This window comes from Agrilus planipennis, unplaced genomic scaffold, assembly GCF_000699045.2.
Source record: "Agrilus planipennis isolate EAB-ADULT unplaced genomic scaffold, Apla_2.0 scaffold186, whole genome shotgun sequence".
In the NCBI taxonomy this organism is placed as follows: Eukaryota; Metazoa; Arthropoda; class Insecta; order Coleoptera; family Buprestidae; genus Agrilus; species Agrilus planipennis.
This window is the reverse complement of record NW_020439023.1, coordinates 375,385-381,384: the sequence shown is the minus strand read 5'-3', so window position 1 is coordinate 381,384 and position 6,000 is coordinate 375,385.

The following is a 6,000-nucleotide window of genomic DNA, read 5'->3' as shown; positions in this document are numbered from 1 at the left end:
TTTCTCTTGTACTGTATGGAATATCTTCATACATTGTTAAACAGGTTTCTAAAAATTATCTTGCACTAAAGTCAGACATGCACGCACATGGTGAATTCATATTTTTTTTAATATGAAATTAATGTACATCTTCAACTTTTACCAAAACAAAATTTAAGGCACCTTTTAAAATGTGTAAAATTTTATGTTTCTTTGGAACTGCATACATTCCTAACGATTGTGGATTTTGCCTCAGTATTTCTGTCAAAAGCTATTACAGATACTTATATAAATACAGACATTACTATTTTATTTATTGATTTGATTAAATACGAAACAAGAACTGCTAATATATTTTGTGTAATAGTAATATACTATAGAAGAGGTACGAAGTTGTTATAAACAGTCCTGTTGTATTAGGTACAGATAATATTTCCTCTATGACGGTGGTTTTTAAATTAATAAATTGTTGTTAACTTCACTGCAAATAAAATATAATCACCTCAAAGTGACGGAAAAGGAAAAGGTTACGTAATTCACTAATAAGAAGTATTTTAAAATAGTTTTAAGATATGTAGCTACTTTGCGCTAATCTCAATATACTGCATTATATTTGCGTCATACTTTTAAAATACTTATACATATTGGTATATTACATTATGTAAATAATTTGGTTTTGTATAACGTTTGTACGTTCATACATGGCAAACTTGATTTCAAGATCAGCGACCACATGTTGAACAACCTACATTTAAAACTGGAAACACTTTCTTATGCCATATTTGGTACGATGACGGCTTCAACGCCTCTCGAAATGCATACTCAATATATTTTTTTTCAATACAAAGTTGAGTCATAAAATAGACGGTGTTGTTGTTTATAGAAAATATGGAAAATAGCAATGTGCGGCTCCTATTTTTTTGTTATAATTTACACTCCATAAACCATAAACGGATTTAATAGATAACAAATGTCCAAATTAATATTTAAAGGCTGTTTACTGTAATTTCTCAATGTCAATTAAAAATATCGTGTTGGGTCATCATGCCTATAGTGCAAATATACACTAGATGTAAATTATGTCATTTCTGTACTTTACATTGGGTTAGTATTTCCGAAATTCAATTGCTAATATTTTACCAAAAATTAACTTTATGGCATTTGTAAGCAAGCTTTTATTGCCAATTACCTATTTTAAGTATAGATATTTAAATATTTAATTTTTAAATGCAACCATAATTTCTTTTAGACTTAATTAAAACTTTACAGGTACAAAAATTAACAGTTATTTGAAATATTAATACAAATAAAGCAGAAAAATTCATACCCTTTTACCTTTTGAAAATTGCCAACTGCTGCAGCAACTTTTAAGGTTGCACCCAGAAAAATTGAAGCATTTCAAAATCTCGTAAAAAAATATAATTGTAACCATCGAATACAATCTTCTAACAATTTGTTTTTGTTTGGATTAAGATTGACGTTGACATTATTGGATAAAATGTAACAAAATAGACCATATAAGTACGAAATAAAAGCTGCTGGCGTATGTATTGATTAGCGGTGTATTAAATTGGATTAGTTTTGATCCCCTTCGTAGTTCGAAGTAGGAGGGAGCATTCTCTAGAGAATTTCATTCCAAAAATTTATGGAGTGATCTTTAATTAAATTTGTAATAGATGTAAACAGGTCTCTGTTTATTCAGAAAATTGCAAAAATTCCCTTTCTCCAAATTTTTAATTATAAATACGATTATGGCGGATTAAAATTTTGGATGTCCCAAGTAATTGTGTATGTCATGGATTGAATGAAAGCTTTAGTGATTTTTGTACATATGCATATGATAAAGAATTGCAGCATCTTGATTTTTTTACTATTTTTCATAGCAAACACTTTGATTGCATTATCGTGTGAACTCAAAATTTTCTTAGTTAGAACTTAAAGCAATTTAAGCCTAGACTCCATATATGTTTTATTATAAATTTTACTTTTGGTATATATTTTAAATAATATATTAAATCGTTTAAAATTTAAATTGAATTCAATACGGATCTTTCGAACAAGTTGTGTTTCTAATAAATATCAGCTAACTATATCATAAATGAAAAAATCGTCTCACAGGAAACAATTTTGAAAAACTAAAGTTAAAACGTATTTTTCTCTGATATGTTTTCGAGAATATGAACTGATAAGTACTTACTACGAAAACATTAAGATTTAATGTGTGTAAATTATAATTCGTAGTACCCGCAGTTTTCTGAAACATTTATTAATTGCCTATAGCCTCCTTTTAGCCGTAAGTGGTTAGTCATAAGTTTTATTGACAAATAAAACAGGTATTTTCACTCCTTACATGGTTACCGCAGTGGCTCTCATACAAACATTGCTTTCGAGAAAAAAAGTCTGGTTTCATAATACTACATAATGGCAGATAAAAATGGACATCTTCCATAATGTAAATCATTCAACATGTTTCGATACCAAAATGATGCCTTTTTGTAAACACATTTCTATTAAAAATATAAAATTACTGAAATGTAAAATATGCTAAATATGACCTTACATACTCCTTCCTTTACCAATGTTATTCATGCATCTGTTTGAAGAAATTCGAAATTTTAAAAGCCACGGAAACTCAGTTTGATTTAATTTTTTTTACGTAGGCAGTGCTATTCCAGGAGCAAACAAATAAAATAATTTTGGATTCTAACGAACGAAAGGGATAGAAAAAACCGCTCATGAAATCTGAACACTGTGGTGTATGAAATATAGAAATATGGACTATGTTTGTAATAAACGCAATTTGTGTTTTCAAATTCGGTTATAACATAGGTAATTGAGTTCGAAAAAGATTTCTTCAATTTAAACTTAACAGCAACTTGTTAACATTTCACATGTTTTTCAATATTTTATGTAGAAGAAAATCCCGTAGCACGCTCCTGTTTTATTAGAATAAGATTATTGGAATTTGGTCTTATTACCTAAGTATCCAATTGATCCAAGGACTATTTAATTAGACTCACTTAATAAAATAAAATTTATTGCACCCAATAAACGTACAAATAAAATTAACAGTTATCTGAACCCTCCCAAACATAAATAGAACGGTAGAATATAAAATCTAAAACCTTAGTACAAAATATGCATGCATATGCTTATATTTGTGTTCAATTAACATATATTCATTAACCACAACTATAATAATCTACCTCCTTAAAAATGTATCTATGCATTTTTCTATAGGGAGTATACACGTAATTGACAAAAGTTTTGATTCAATGTAGATGAAGATTTATATTTCAATAAATCCTTTGTTCCTACTTTAAAGGATTATAGTTTGTTACTGAATTCCAATGTTTTGTTGAAAATAAGTAAACAAANAATAGAATAGGTTAGGTTAGGTTATCGGGTTTTGTTCAAGTAACCACCCTCTTTCGATCCCTCACCTCCACCCGCTTGAAAATAATATTTTAATTGAATTTTATTTGAATTACAGTGTATGCAAATTGTCAAAATAATCAACTTTCAACCCCCATAATTTTTTATGGGAGTGAGACCGCCACGAAGTTTTTATGGTACACTGGTGGGGGAGACCTCCTCTTTCGATCCCATCATCTAGACATTTACCCAAACGAGCATTTTCAGTGCAAGAGAAAAAAATTGAAATAAAACTAATCTACCCCAATTAGCCACAATACTTTTAATTAATGGGAGCGCATTTTTCATTCTCTTAACGAAACATATGTCCACGTTAACTAAAACTGTTGTGGTTAATTGTGGTAAGTCCTTTTTGATTTAATTTTTTTAGACATGCATTAAAAATGTTTAAAACATAAATGATGGAAATACATGTCTGTGTTAACTAGAAATGTTGTAGTTAATTGGGGTACCTTTTAGTCTTTTTGATATTTGATTTAATTATTTTCACCGCCACAGTCTACTTTTTTATAAATCGACTAAGTTTTTATACAATTTTTGATCGGTCACTTTGATTAGAAATTGATGTTTGGCAGATCTAAGTCCGCTGCATAATAATATTGAATTGATCGTCTGCCAATTTGGCAACAAAAAGAGGAAGTTTGATTTTAGTTTCGGTTTCTCTGTTATTAATGACGTTTATTTAAACGTTACAAAAGTTTACTACCTTGGCATTAAAAGCGAGAGAACAATAACCCGGGAAATGCTCACGCCAAATCAGCTCGAAATTGTTTCGTTGCTTATTGTAGGAAAGTGCAAGATAAAAGAAGAAATATTTTATGATTTTTTTTGTAAAAAACAAACTATAGTTTGATAGTGTAAACTGGCTATATCAAAATAGTAAAATGCACTAATCATTTTCTTTCGTTACTGGGAGTTTTCTTTATAACTTTGTTTTAGGATTTTGTTTACGACTTAAAAAGAGTGGTTAAAATATTCACAACGTGTTAACAAATGTACAAATATTGACGGCAACATTCTTAAAACAATATCAAATCTAAGCCAAATCATGGAGATGTGCCAAAATTTTCCTAAAATCGATTTTCCGACGTGGCACTTAATACTTTCTTACTAGCAATTTGGCAGATGCGGTGTATTTTCCATAGAAAAGCGACTTACCCCAAATAAACACATTTAAATTATTTTTAATTTTCGTAATTGTCCATCCACTAAATATATTATAAACCATAACGTAATGAAAAAAGATCCTATATTGAAAAATAAGACGTTTTTGCAAACAATCACCGACTTGGTAACCGGAGCGGTTTTATATTGAACACCCTCATAATAAAAGAGCAAATAGTAAACATGCTTACGTGACTATTATGCTACAATATTTTATTGCATTATCAAAATTTGCTTTCCTCTCCTTTTCAATGGACAATATGGAAAGATTGGTAAGTCACGTTTGGCCCATTGTAGATTTTAAGTAAGATTTTATCAGCTTTAATTTTAAGAAACTTCTTTTTTCACAAGAAGCCATTGAAACACAAATAAATAAAAGTCAAGACTCGGAACAGACTCAAAATAGTCCTATTTTACAATGAATTTCAGAAGGTCCAAGGTAGTCCATTGGACCGCATTTCATAGAGAAATGCTTCCAAGTGGTGCCTCAGTCGTAAAATCTCCAAAATAATGTACTCTGCGGAAAATTCATCATAGATTTTTGTCAGAGTTGGAATTATTTCATAAAGTTTTTTTTGTGTTGACGTAAGCAGAATTTTAGACTGAACAACACCTAATGTTATGAGAATGTCATCCATTGCCCTGTAACGATAGTCTAATTCTCCGTAAAATCTATCAAGATATTCTAAAATAACTATGTACAATCCTTCTGGCAATGTTAATCCAGCTTCTTGGACTATTTCTCCTGGCATACTTTTCGAAATCTCCTTCTTCCTCATCATTCGATCGAAATATTCATGTCTTCACATTAGGAAATTGCTTTTTCCACTATTATCACCCCCTAGTGCTTGGCACCTAGGGCGGACCGCGCCCTTTGCGTCGTTACTGCTGACTTTGTACTCTTTTCTGTATCGAATGAATCGAGTCTATACTGCCCAAATACACCACTTAGCCTACGAAACGTCGACACGAAACAAAACCCAAACCACCGAAACCCGAATAATCAATAACAATATCTATTATTTTATTCAAAATAAGATTTTTTCTAGTTAGTGTCAATCAATAATAAAATTTACGTATAGTTATTAGATATAGTACTAATGAAGTCCGTTAGCCAGTTCTGGAGTGGACACTTTAGAATAATACAGATTTGCAGATGATGTAGCAGTATTAGCATCTAGCAAGGAGGAGTTAAAAATACCCTACGAAACGTCGACACGAAACAAAACCCAAACCACCGAAACCCGAATAATCAATAACAATACCTATTATTTTATTCAAAATAAGCTTTTTTTCTAGTTCGTGTCAATAAATAATAAAATTTACAAATAGTTATTAGATATAGTGCTAATGAAGCCTGTTAGCCAGTTCTGGAGTGGAGACTTTAGAATAATACAGATTTGCAGATGATGTAGTAGTATT